The sequence below is a fragment of the Citrus clementina genome, unplaced genomic scaffold (genome assembly GCF_000493195.1).
Source record: "Citrus clementina cultivar Clemenules unplaced genomic scaffold, Citrus_clementina_v1.0 scaffold_8, whole genome shotgun sequence".
In the NCBI taxonomy this organism is placed as follows: domain Eukaryota; kingdom Viridiplantae; phylum Streptophyta; class Magnoliopsida; order Sapindales; family Rutaceae; genus Citrus; species Citrus x clementina.
This window is the reverse complement of record NW_006262022.1, coordinates 2,767,757-2,782,212: the sequence shown is the minus strand read 5'-3', so window position 1 is coordinate 2,782,212 and position 14,456 is coordinate 2,767,757. Positions and strand designations below refer to the sequence as shown.

The 14,456-nt window shown below is 38.1% G+C and overlaps 1 pseudogene; it reads left to right on the top strand.

The window, feature by feature from the left end:
* The first annotated feature begins 2,924 nt into the window (after positions 1–2,924).
* Positions 2,925–12,891, top strand: LOC18034245 (annotated as a pseudogene).
* Positions 12,892–14,456: the final 1,565 nt, after the last annotated feature.

The window sequence follows — 14,456 nt, the reverse complement described above, 5'->3', positions numbered from 1 at the left end:
AAAATATCAACCTTCATAAAGAAAATAAAATCATTGTTGAGTTTTAATTTCTGCTGGCGGCTATTAAAATTAAAGAAGACATGTAGATCAGCTATTAGAAATGTACAATGAACAATATACATGCCCGTTTTGTAACAAGAAACAGGCACTCAGGGTCAGGTTCTCTGGTCTTTTCAATCTCTCCTTTTCCCTCTACCAAGTTTCAAGGATTATGTTCATGGCAAAACATGTTAGCTATGTAATCTGATTACAGCTACGTTGTTACGGTTTTAGAAAATGCTACATAAATTAAAATCTGCTCCGGAAGATCTATATAATAACAAACAAGGTGTCATTTGTAATGACGTTTGGCCAGCATTTCCTCGTAAAGACTCACAACATTCTCCATTTTTGGATCCTTACAGTGGCCGTTTATCAAATATTACAGCTATCAACATCATATCTACACCTCTTACTCTCCATTGAAGAAAATAGTTCGCGCGCACCATTGATTATGACTTACAATGATGTCGCCAGGAAGGATGAAAATTATGATTGTTAAAACCAACAAGATATCCAAAGAATCACATTCCATCTAAACATTAGTTTACTAATTCTAATGAGCAAAATCAATCTCAATTATTACAGTCATAATCTCAGCAACTTAAAAAGACAACAACCAATGAGTAGGTGAGTAAAACATCAAGTGCAGCCAATCACAAGGACATAAACAAAGACAACAACCCATCGATGACCAATCACAGGTGAAGAAATTAATCGACATATATGTATGAATCATCATTTTTATTTAATTCAACTTATTTGCTGGTGATAAATCATAATGTTAATTATCAAGTATTTTAGTGTTCGTTATATAATTCAGCACAAAATCACAAAACTATGCAGCGGCATCGTGATCATAATTGTCAATAGAGAAAGTATCAATTATAACTAGGAATAATAAAGTGTATTAGTTGTCAATTCTAAGTGACAAGAATGATTTGTTCAAATTAATAATAGGTAAGAATTTTTTACAATTTAAGCCAATTGACGTAACTGTAAAAATATTCTAAGGAATAGGAACTTTGAAGATAAAGCTTTGAGGTAATGGTGTTCGCGGATCGGATTTTGAGGATTGAACATTAATCTATATCCGATTCAAAATTTTACGGATTATAAATTTTCAATCTAATTCACGGATTGACGAATTCAATCCAAATCCAATTCATATGTCTACGGATCGGATGCGGATTTGACCCAATCCATATCTAATTCACGATTTTGCGGATTAAAATTTTTTATTTATGTTCATTCTATGAACTAATTAAATAAAAAAATCTTATATGAAAACTTTTTTATTACCGATCAAATTCAAAATTGAATAAGATTTAAATAAATTAAGTGTTTAAATAAAAATAGAATAATCCATTCAAATAGAATAATACATTCATATATTAAGTTTTTAAATAAAGATAAGAATAATACATTCAAAGTCTCAAAATACAAAACAATGAAAAAAAATCTCATTTGTTTAAATCAATACATGAAAATTATAAAAATTAACTATTTGGAAAACTATATTTGTTTATTTAGTTATTCAATTATTTAATCATGTTTATTATATATTATTATCGGATAAGATATGTATAGTGTTAATATAACTATATTTTAACTTATTTATTTATTAGTAAGTAGTAACACCACATTTATAAGTTTTATTTTTTAATTAAATAAATATTTTTTATTTTTTTGCGGATTCGTGGATTTTTGTAGATTTACAGAAGTAAATCCATATCCAATCCATTGACTGCGGATTTTTAAATTTTCAATCAAATCCAATCCACTAATCCACATATCGGATTTTTACAGATCAAATTTTTGTGAATCAGACGGATTAAGCGGATCAGATTGGATTATGAACACCCATACTTTAAGGGGAAAGCCGGAAGGCAAAATTGCCATAGATGGACAGGAGTGCTTGAACCGGCTGAATCCCAAGCAACCCAGTTCTGTTATCTACATATGCTTTGCTTTGGAAGCATTGCCAACTTTATTAAATAATCTGTGGGTGGTGTGAAATTTTGTAATTGAAGAAGGATTTAGAGTTTGTCAGTTTTGACGCCAACCGTAGTAGTGGTTCAGGCTTTCAAATTTCGCGATCTCTTTGTCGTTTGTTTATTAAAAAAATAAACGTCTTGTCGTATCAAAGTTTTAGTATCATATGTCATGTCGTAGTAGAATAGACGACTAGCCGTCCATGCGCGGCGCCCGACGTGCATCTTTTACGACATTGTAAATGTCAGATGGAATACATATATATACATATATATATATATTTAGAAAGTGGAAACCGAACCGAAACAGACAGTTTTGCTCGAGCCCTATTCCTAAAACCTTGTATATTTCATCTTCGATGGCGTACGGCGGCAGCAGCTAGTTTCTGGGTCAGCTTCTACGTACGCTACTGCCAAAAAAAAAAAAAAAACGAAGATTAATTGGTTTCCTCATGGATTTGACTAGAGCATGCATCAAGGCAAATGACTAACTAAATTACAAGAGGATGGCCCGGTGGGCACCACAAGTTTTGATACTTGATCTGATCATGAAGCTACTGAACGATTTGTGACACATTGTGGAAGGAAGGACTGACAACTGGCTTGTCTATGGTCGAATGCCCCTTCTCAGTCTTTGCTGAGCAATTTTTCAACGAAACGTGGGTGACTCGGTTTCTTAAGATTGGTGGTGCTGCTTTTGGGGTTCACAGATTGAGGCACCTCTCACGGGTTCTTTTCCAGTACTAAAGGCAAACGCTAAACCGCATTTTTGAAAAGGAAATATGAATAATAGCACGACCGCTTTGAGCATTTTCTGATGTCGTTTCATTTTCAAACTTCAGTGAGAGTTTATTCGTCACTGATTTTCAACGTATAATGAGTGGTCTAGGATTCACAACGTGAGATTTGTTTTCAATTTTAATTAATAATTACTTTGGTCTTGGTTTCTGCGCTTGGCTACAGAAGTAGGCATGGCCGGTGAGATTCGTAAGCTTCACATTTTCTTCTTCCCATTGATGGCTCATGGCCACATGATCCCACTGGTGGACATGGCCAAACTGTTTGGAAGTCGAGGTGTGAAAACCACCGTAATCACAACTCCGGCCAATGCGACTCTTTTTTCAAAAGCTATCCCAAGAGCCAATGAATTGGGTATCGAAATTGACATCAAGACCATCAAATTTCCTTCCGTAGAAGTTGGTTTGCCGGAGGGCTCTGAAAATCTGAACGAAATGACTAGTCAGCCAGACATGCCAGTGAAGTTTTTGAAGGGCGTCACCATGCTCCAAGAACCTCTTGAGCTGCTCTTGCAAGAACATAAACCGAATTGCTTGGTGGCTGACATGCTTTTTCCTTGGGCCACTGATGCTGCTGCCAAGTTTGGGATTCCCAGGCTAGTGTTTCACGGCACCAGTTTCTTGTCTTTGTGTGCAACAGCTTGCCTAATGCTATATGAACCGCACAAGAAAGTTTCATCAGTTTCAGAACCATTTGTGATCCCTAATCTTCCGGGTGATATCAAGCTCACAAGAAACCAGTTGCCAGATACTATGAAACAGGATGATGAAACTGACTTCTCCAGTGTTGATGCCGAAGAACGACCTCAACAGCTGAATTTGTTTCTTTAGGGGAATTACAGTACGAATCCAAGCTCAAACGCCAATATGACCACAATTTTCTGTACCTGTCAACCAGAAAACACGGTTAGGATACGCCGGTGGGGTTCCGGCGCAGACCCTCCGATGCTTAAGTCAGAAATTTTGTATAAAGAGATGAAAATGAGAGGGAAGAATTGTGAATGGGTTCAAAAGAAAGGAATTTTCCGATCTAAGAACTCAAAATCTGGTAAGCTCTGTTAAGGCTCTTAGATAGGTCACTTCTAGAGTTTTTGGTTGATTTTTTCTAACCCTTTCACCTGATGCGCTCTTCAGTTTAAATAGACTTTTCGTCGTGTACGGTTACCTCCTTAACTTCAGCCCGCTTTCTTCAGCAGTTGCAAGTGGTTGTCAGTTGGAGGTGGTTTAAATAGATCGTGGCACACAACTTCCCTATAAATTAGGCCACGTTCTCTTAACTAGCAATTTTTTATGTCAAACTAATTCTCAGGTCGGACAAGAGAATTTCAAGGTCGGATTACTTCATTTTCAGATCAGACAGATGAATTTCTCAATCGCTCATATAGCGTTGAGGTTGTATTCTTAAACTAGATCATTCACATAGATCTTAGGTCGTACTTGTAAACCAGGTGGTCAACATAGGTTTCAGGTTGTACTTATGAGGCCAGCTCAACAACAATAAGTTCTGAGTAGATTAAGATCGACTATATTTTGAGATACTACTAGAAAAATCCAACCCAAACACCAGTCCCCTAGTTTTCAATACCAGAAAGTCATTGCTGGTGTTGGAAACTAATAGAAAAATTTTCTCAAAACCCAACACCAGTCCCCCAGTTTTCAATACTGAGAAGATATGAACGGTATTGGAAACTAAAATAATTAAGAAAGAGCAATATGGCCGCAAGCAAAAGAAAGACGGCGTAGAGCGAAACAATGAGCAAAGAGAAGGGTAAGAAGAAACCTTCAGGTGTGGACCAAGAAACTAACCATGACCAATTGCCTCGAGGTGATAGGGTCAGGGTTGAGGGTGAGGTCTCCCTAACTAGTAGGGTTGTTGAAGACCAAGATAGAACTTCCTAAATTTAAGTATTAAAATGCTTGCCCTTTTTTGCAATATGAACTTGTGTAGACCGTATGCTACTAAACTTTATTTTGCCTTTGTAGTCGGATAATTATTATGCTGACCTTGCCTTTTTTGCTCTTTATTTATTGGGGTTGGTTATGACTTGCGTTCCGTAGGCTAAGCCCATTTAAGACTTTGTTGAGGTCAAACAAATAGATATGGTCAACTTTGGTAACAATAACACCAAGCAATGACCTTGAATTCACCAAGATTCTATCATTTCGATGTCAATCTCGATAAGGAAAATGTTGACCTCACAAAAATGTCAACCTTATCAAAAATAAATTGTCGACCTCAACAAGGTTAAGTGTAAAGCTAAAACGCCGACCTCACGATCTCACAACAAGGAGAATGTTGACCTCACGAAAGTGTCGACCTTAACAAAATAGATTGTTGACCTCAACAAGGTTAAGTATAAAGCTAAAACGCCGACCTCACGATCTCACAACAAAGAGAATGTTGACCTCACGAAAGTGTCAACCTTAACAAAATAGATTGTCGACCTCAACAAGGTTAAGTGTAGAGCTAAAACGCCGACCTCACAACAAGGAAAATGTTGACCTCATAAAATGTCAACCTTAACAAGATAGATTGTCGACCTCAACAAAGTTAAGTGTAGAGCTAAAACGCCGACCTCACGATAAGGAAAATGTTGACCTCACGAAAATGTCAACCTTAACAAGATAGATTGTCGACCTCAACAATGTTGAAAATTATAGAACTTAAATGTTAAGCTTATGATCGACCTCAACAAGGCAATGGCCGACCTCACGATCTCACGACAAGGAAAATATTGACCTCACGAAAATGTCAACCTTAACAAAATAGATTGTCGACCTCAACAAGGTTAAGTGTAGAGCTTAAACGCCGACCTCAGGATAAGGAAAATGTTCACCTCACGAAAATGTCAACCTTAACAAAATAGATTATCGACCTCAACAAGGTTAAGTGTAGAGCTTAAACGCCGACCTCAGGATAAGGAAAATGTTGACCTCACGAAAATGTCAATCTTAACAAGATAGATTGTCGACCTCAACAAGGTTAAGTGTAGAGCTAAAATGCCGACCTCACGACAAGGAAAATGTTGACCTCATAAAAATGTCAATCTTAACAAGATAGATTGTCGACCTCAACAAGGTTAAGTGTAGAGCTTAAACGCCGACCTTAGGATAAGGAAAATGTCAACCTTAACAAGATAGATTGTCGACCTCACGAAAATGTCAACCTTAACAAGATAGATTGTCGACCTCACGAAAATGTCAACCTTAACAAGATAGATTGTCGACCTCAACAAGGTTAAGTGTAGAGCTAAAACGCCGACCTCACGATAAGGAAAATGTTGACCTCACGAAAATGTCAACCTTAACAAGATAGATTGTCGACCTCAATAAGGTTGAAAATTAAAGAACTTAAATGTTAAGCTTATGATTGACCTCAACAAAATAAAACATTGTAGAACGTAAATGTTAAGGCTATGGCTAAACTCCACGAGGCAATGGCCAACCTCAATAAATAGAAAATTGTAGAACTTATCTTATGGCTGACCTCAATAAGGCAATGGCCGACCTCAACAAAATAGGCTATGGTCAAACTCCACGGGCAATGGCCAACCTCAATAAATAGAAAATTGTAGAACTTAGCTTATGGCCAACCTCAATAAGGAAATGGTCGACCTAAATAAGATAAAAGCCAATTTCGATAAAATTGAAAAATGTAGATCTCAACAAGATAAAAGTTAAAGTTGTCTAACCACAAGGTAATAGCCGTCTTCAATCTCAACATGGTCGAATTACAATTAGACCTCAACAAGGTCAAAATGACAACCTCAATCTCAATAAGATTTGATAAATTTTTAGGTAGGACCTCAACAAGACCGCAATGTCGATCTTAATCTCAATAAGATTAGATAAAATTTTTTAGGTAGGGCCTCAACAAGGCCGCAATGTTGATCTCAATCTCAATAAGATTGGATAAATTTTTAGGTAGGACCTCAACAAGACCGCAATGTCGATCTTAATCTCAATAAGATTAGATAAAATTTTTTAGGTAGGGCCTCAACAAGGCCGCAATGTTGATCTCAATCTCAATAAGATTGGATAAATTTTTAGGTAGGACCTCAACAAGACCGCAATGTCGATCTTAATCTCAATAAGATTAGATAAAATTTTTTAGGTAGGGCCTCAATAAGGCCGCAATGTCGATCTTAATCTCTATAAGATTGGATAAATTTTTTCATGTTGGACCTCAATAAGGCCGCAATGTCGATCTCGATCTCAATAAGATTGGATGGATTTTTTCACGTTGGACCTCAATAAGGCCACCATGTCGATCTCAATCTCAATAAGATTGGATAACGTTTTCACGTTGGACCTCAACAAGGTCGCAATGTCGATATCAAACTCAATAAGATTGGATAAATCTTTTCACGTTGGACCTCAATACGGTCCAAAATGTCGATCTCAATCTTAATAAGATTGGATGAATTTTTTCACGTTAAACCTCAATAAGGCCGCCATGTCAATCTCAATCTCAATAAGATTGGATAACGTTTTCACGTTGGACCTCAACAAGGTCGCAATGTCGATATCAATCTCAATAAGATTGGATAAATTTTTCAGGTAGGACATCAACAAGGCCGCAATGTCGATCTCAATCTCAATAAGACCGGTCAAAAGTAGATAAGAAATAAAGTTGCACTTCTAAATAACCTCATTGATATTAATATAGCAAAAGTTACAGAATTGAACACATAACAAATTAAAACAACAAAGAACCAAACTTTCTTAGCATATTTAAAGAAAACAAACAAATAAGAACATCATAAATAAGATATATCTTAGCTGATAGTATTTTCGCAGGTGCTCTGCATTCCATGTCTTGCCAACGACCCTGCCATCCTGATAACCTAACTTATATGCCCCATTACCAAATGAGTGTAGCACTTTATATGGTCCTTCCCAGCTCGGCCCTAGAACTCCATCAATAAATCTTAAGCTCATTGGAGATGTCATCTATCATTTTTGTTCCCACTCTTACCACTCTGCTCGGATCAACCTCACTTACCGGCACTTGTTTCATTTTTTCATTAGGTCGCTGTTGGCACAACCTATTTTCAGCTCGTGGATCGATACTTATGATCTGCATGGATTCTCTCGCAGCTGTAGCGTAACAGCTTCGAGCCACTTGTTGCTGGCCCCTCATCACTCCAACTCCACCTTGAACTCTAAACTTCACACATTGCATATGGGTTGAGCTCACTGCTCCTGCTATCCTATTGAATGGTCTGCCCAAAATAACTTGATAAGGGCTTGGCTCATCAACTACCAACCATGTCACCATCATTGTCTTCTGTAGTGGGCTGGACCCTATTGTCAGTGGCAAGTCAATCAACCCAAGGGGAATCAGCTCAGCTCCACCGAACCCCTTTAGTGACGTTCTGACCGGATCAAGCCTGAGGTCTCCTATTTGTAGATCGTCCAGAGTTTGCTTAAATAAAATGTCGACTGAGCTTCCCCCATCTACAAAAGCTCGGTTCAATTCCTGCCCTGCCAAGACAACCTTCACTACAAGCGCATCCTCATGTGGATGTGCGACTGCTTCCTCGTCCTCGTCTGTGAACATGATCGGTACCCTTTGAACCCGCTGCTTCTTTGGTGTCGGAACATTAAAATTTACCTCAAAACTTTTTAATGAATATCTGCTATAATTTCTCCTTGAGCGGTTTGAGTCTCCTGCTAAGGTCCGCCCTCCCATAATCATCATCGCTACATTATCTATGATGTCTCCTCTTCTCCCACCTCTTCCTTGGTCATCCACATACTCCTTTAGATATTGATTTTGCACTAGCCATTCAATCTGTTCTTTCAAGTCAATGCAATCCACAGTTCCATGTCCGGTCACCTTGTGAAACTCGCAATACTTGTGGTGAGCACTTCCGCCCAATCCCCCTACAATCTGCTTTGGCGGTGTTAGTAACCCCTTGTCTTTTATTGCAGCATATATTTATGCTCTGCTCGTGTTCAGTGGTGTGTATCTTCCACTCTGTTCTAATAAATTCACCCCATTGTTAGATCTTGGTCCTCTCCGGTCTACAGGTTGTGGCAACCTATTGTAATCTCTTACTCGGTTCTCCCGTTGGTTCCTCCCATAATTATTTCCTCCTTCTCGGCCCCTTCCTACTAATGAGATTTCTCTTCTTTCACGATTTCCTTCCCAATTTCGACCCGGCCTTTCTGGTTGTCTATAATTGAACAACCCTTTGTCGTAATGATGCCTATCACCCGTGTTCATCCTCGAGCTATACCCAAAGCTATCTCCTCTCATTCTCAGGTCTCCCTTTCTCATCGGACCCCCTGTCTGCATTTTCATTCTTCTCTTTTCTTCCTCTGCATCTTCAGTTTTCATGTCCAATTTTGCCTGGTCATATGCCTCAGCATATGTTGTTATCCCCTTACTATATAAGCTATTCCACAATCGATTAATTCTCAACCCCTTCTTTAATCCCTCCAGAGCATCTGGATGATCAAAGGCCCCTAGATCAGTAACCTCCTTATGATACCTGGTCACAAAACTCCTCAAACTTTCAAATTCTTCTTGGACCAATTTTTTTCAATCTGCTCGTATCTTGCTCTGGTATGCATGAACCCCTAAAATGCACAGTGAAAAGCTCACATAACTCCTTGAAATTTCCTATGCTTCCCTTCTTTAATCTCCGGTACCACTCCCGTGCTTGTCCTTCTAATGTTAAAGGAAAAACACGGCACCTTTGAAAATCATTCAAGCCTTGGATCCCGGTCATCTCATTAAACTTCTCCACGTGATGATTCGGGTCAGTTTTGCCTTCATACACCAAGGCTGGAACCACATACTTGGGTGGCAAAGTTACCACCATCACTTCACGTACCAAGGGGGACTCGTTATCAAGTAACAACCTTCCTACCACTTTCTTGCCCTCTGTTTTTGCCTTTAATGCCTCTAAAGTTTTTTAAAATTGCATCATTCGCTGCTCAAGCTCATTTGCCCGGTGGGGGTCTCTCAGCTCTTCCCTCTCCCTTTCTTGATTTAAGTCACTGATTCTCCCTCTCAACTCATTCACTTGTTCTCCTGCACTTCTATTCTCTTGTCGTACCCCAACTTGTGGTAGTCCCATTCCGTTCTGCTGTTCACCACCAAGCTCTTCTCTCTCTCGCGCTCCACTACTCTCTGGGTCACTAGCTCGAACTTGAGTTCCTCTGACTTGGGCATCAACCAGCCCCCTAATCATCTCTTCAAATTTTGCCATTTGCCTCTCGATCCCTTCTCTCCATCTCTTATCTGTTGTGGCATTCATTTCTTCCGCCAATTGGCGCAAGGTCTGCCTATCTCCGTCGTTGTCATCCATCGTTATATCTTAATCTGATAGCCTCTTCCTTCTAAATTGTCAAATGTATGGCTTTTCGCACCGTTCCCCACAGACGGCGCCAAGATGTTGATGCCGAAAAACGATCTCAACAGCTGAATTTGTTTCTTTAGGGGAATTACAGTACGAATCCAAGCTCAAACGCCAATATGACCACAATTTTCTGTACCTGTCAACCAGAAAACACGGTTAGGATACGCCGGTGGGGTTCCGGCGCAGACCCTCCGATGCTTAAGTCAGAAATTTTGTATAAAGAGATGAAAATGAGAGGGAAGAATTGTGAATGGGTTCAAAAGAAAGGAATTTTCCGATCTAAGAACTCAAAATCTGGTAAGCTCTGTTAAGGCTCTTAGATAGGTCACTTCTAGAGTTTTTGGTTGATTTTTTCTAACCCTTTCACCTGATGCGCTCTTCAGTTTAAATAGACTTTTCGTCGTGTACGGTTACCTCCTTAACTTCAGCCCGCTTTCTTCAGCAGTTGCAAGTGGTTGTCAGTTGGAGGTGGTTTAAATAGATCGTGGCACACAACTTCCCTATAAATTAGGCCACGTTCTCTTAACTAGCAATTTTTTATGTCAAACTAATTCTCAGGTCGGACAAGAGAATTTCAAGGTCGGATTACTTCATTTTCATATCAGACAGATGAATTTCTCAGTCGCTCATATAGCGTTGAGGTTGTATTCTTAAACTAGATCATTCACATAGATCTTAGGTCGTACTTGTAAACCAGGTCGTCAACATAGGCTTCAGGTTGTACTTATGAGGCCAGCTCAACAACAATAAGTTCTGAGTAGATTAAGATCGACTATATTTTGAGATACTACTAGAAAAATCCAACCCAAACATCCAGGTTGTTCAAAACAGCTGTAGAATCTGAGTTAAAGAGCTACGGTGTTGTTGTCAACAGCTTTTACGAGCTTGAACCCGCCTATGCTGTTCATTACAGGAAGGTTTTGGGAAGGAGGGCATGGCATATTGGTCCTGTTTCACTATGCAACAGGACATATAATTATAAAGCTTCGAGGGCAAAGCAAGATTCAACTGATATACACAGGAGTGCTTAAACTGGCTGAAATCAAAGCAACCCAATTCTCTTATTTACCTATGCTTTGGAAGCCTGGCCAACTTCACTTCTGCTCAGCTAACGGAGATTGCAATGGGGCTTCAAGCTTTGGAGCAAAATTTCATTTGGATTGTGAGGAAAAACAAGAATAGTGGTGGTGAAGAAGAAAACGAAGACTGGTTGCCTCTAGGATTTGAGAAGAGAATGGAAGGCAAAGGACTAATCATAAGAGGATGGGCACCCCAAGTTTTGATACTTGATCACGAAGCTGTCGGAGGATTTGTAACACATTGTGGATGGAATTCAACTCTCGAAGGAGTGGTTGCTGGGGCGCCTCTGGTGACATGGCCGCACTTCGCGGATCAGTTTTACAATGAAAAGTTAGTGACTCAGGTTCTTAAGATTGGTGTTGCTGTTGGAGTTGAGAAATCGTCTACAACCAAGAGTGAATTTGTGAGGAGGGAAAGGATTGAAAAGTAAGTGAAAGAAATAATGGTGGGTGATAAGGCAGAACAGATGAGGAGCAGAGCCAAAGCTTTTGGGGAGATGGCACAGAGAGCTGTTGAAAATGGAGGTTCGTCTTTCTCAAATTTGAACTCTTTGATCGAAGAATTGAGCTTGCGTAGCCATTTATTAGAAGAACTTCTACAAGACGCCAGAAATCATATGTCACGTACGTTTGTGGAAGTTTGTTCTTGTTACTTTTTCATTGTTGTAAAATATCAACCTTCATAAAAAAAAAAAAAAAAAAAAAATCCTTGTTCAGCTTTTAGAAAATGCTACGTAAATTAAAATCTGCTCTAGGAAGATCTATATAATAACTTTTTGTGGAATTGCCGGTTCCTTGAACAATTTGGCTGAGGAATCCAGAAATTTTAAAAATTCAAAGTCAGCAATAAGAAAAATATCAATTGATGCTCAATTTCATCAAATAGAAGTATCACATATTAGTAAATCCAATAGCCGGTTTAAAAATAAACCTTTCTAGCAAGAAAGAAACACAAACTGCGAATATAATTAAATAAGAGAAAGGAAACAGGTCATACACTAAAAAGAGTCTAAAGAATGATCATTTGGAACCAAACTTAAAAGGACAGAGAAAGCATTTAATATTCGTGTTATTAAATTCGTTTTAATTGATGCCACTATTTCATGTCATCATATTACTCATGGTTTGCCTAAATTATCAAATGGAAGTACAACATATCAAAGAAAATAAATCCAAACCGAAACTTTCAAATAAACCATTCACACAAGAAACTTAAGCTGTCATTATGAGTTTACAAAGTAAGTTGGCAGGCTAAAGTTTTTGTATTAAAAGAGACTATTCCTATGGTCTGAGTGGATTCAATGAGAAAGACTCCACGAATAACACCAGCGAATAGTGCAATGATTTGGCAACACACCTAGAAATTCAACGCATCCTGTAATATTGAATGGAGTTCTCCGCATCTGGTTTGTATGGTAAAAACACATGCCACTGCTAAAAAATTCAACGCATTAGCTTACATTTCATGCACTTTCACGCAGGGAATGAAGGAAGCGAGTCGAAACTGAATTTACCCTTTGCAACTAAGTTTATTGCCATAGAAACTATAGATGCATCTGGAGTTACATTTTTCTTTTCCATTTTGCGAAGGCGTTCAATCACTTTTTGATGTCTCATTATTTTGGATGAAGCCATGCATAAGCGTTTTAAATGCAAATATATTGGGCTCCGAACCTTTTTACTTCCTTATCAAGCAATAGATCAGTTGCCTTCCCCATTTGCCATTCTTTACACAATCCATGGATCATGATGGCATATGTTACAGCACTTGGTGTCGGGCCTGCATGCAGCGATGAATGAAAAAGTTGCCAGGCAGTTTCGAGTTTGCCCATTTTACATAGTGCATCAATGAGGCAATTTTAAGTTTCAATGCTAAGTTTACTTTTGCCATTTCTCAAAACACGAAATTGTTTCGTTGGTGAGCCCTGATCCATTTCAGGTTGGAAATTTGAAGTTCAAATCAACACTCGAGCTTGGTTCGTATCAACTATTGAGGTCATTTTTCAGCATCAAGTCATCGCTTATTCTTAGCGAGCACGCTTAACAACAGAGTAAAGGAGGCATAAGAGGAATGGACTTCATTTTGATCGTGCAATCAAAAAAATAGAGAGTTTCATTTGATGTGACATCACCTGATCTGTAAGACTACAACTATCTTTCAGGAATTTTTGAAAGAGAGCTTCCATCCCTGAAATGACGAGGGAATTTCGTCGTTGGAGATGAGAGGTCATTTTTGGAATTTGTAGTTGTGGGCTTTGGAGGGTGACGGAATGAACACCACAAAATTACATCTATAAGCTGTTGCTTTTATTCTAACAGCCATGAAAATGGAATGATTTGAGGGTTTGAGCGCCACTGTAATTTGAGAGATTTTTTTTTCTTCTGCGTACAATTGAAAGTGGTTTCGGAGGAGGGAAGTATTATTCTGGAGATTAGAAGCACAAGACAGACCCAAGAAAAAAAAAATGTTTACATATTACGCATGTCCCAAAAAAAAAGAAATATAAATCATGATGTAATAAGAAAGGTGAAAAAAATAAATTAAAGAAAGAGTGAAATAAAGTGTTTATTTTGGAAAATGTGAAAGCTAAAAAAGAGTATATAATTGTAACTTAAAGAGAGAAAGTGATTAGTGAAAGGTAATTTTAAGATTTTTTAATTTTTAATTTTTAATTTTTAATAATAAATTTATTTTTTAAAATAAGTGTAGAGAAAAATTTGATGAATGTAAATAACCCCAAATTATTATTCAAAAATACAATTGTTATCAAAATAGACGCTAAATATGTTGTTGCACATCGTCAAATTTTAATTATTTTAATTCCAAAATCAAATTCAGAACACTTTTATCTTTTAAAACCGAAGTCGGGCCGTCAGAAACCTAAAAAGCCCAAAGCAAAGTCGTCCAAATGGCAAAAGCCCAAAATTGAGGTGATATGTTAATTAGCCATATGTTAATCCGCAATTATAATCGAAAAACAAAATTTCTAGGTATCATTCGAACAAATTTCCGCTGTAGCACATTGGCAAATTCGACATCAGAATTCCGGGTTCGAATCCCGGCAGCGGAAAATGTTTTAATTTTTTTAAATTACTTTTTGAAACTCTATGTTTTGCCCAAAATAATATTTGGAGTTTGGCTCTTGATACTCCTCAAAAAAATCTTTTGAAATC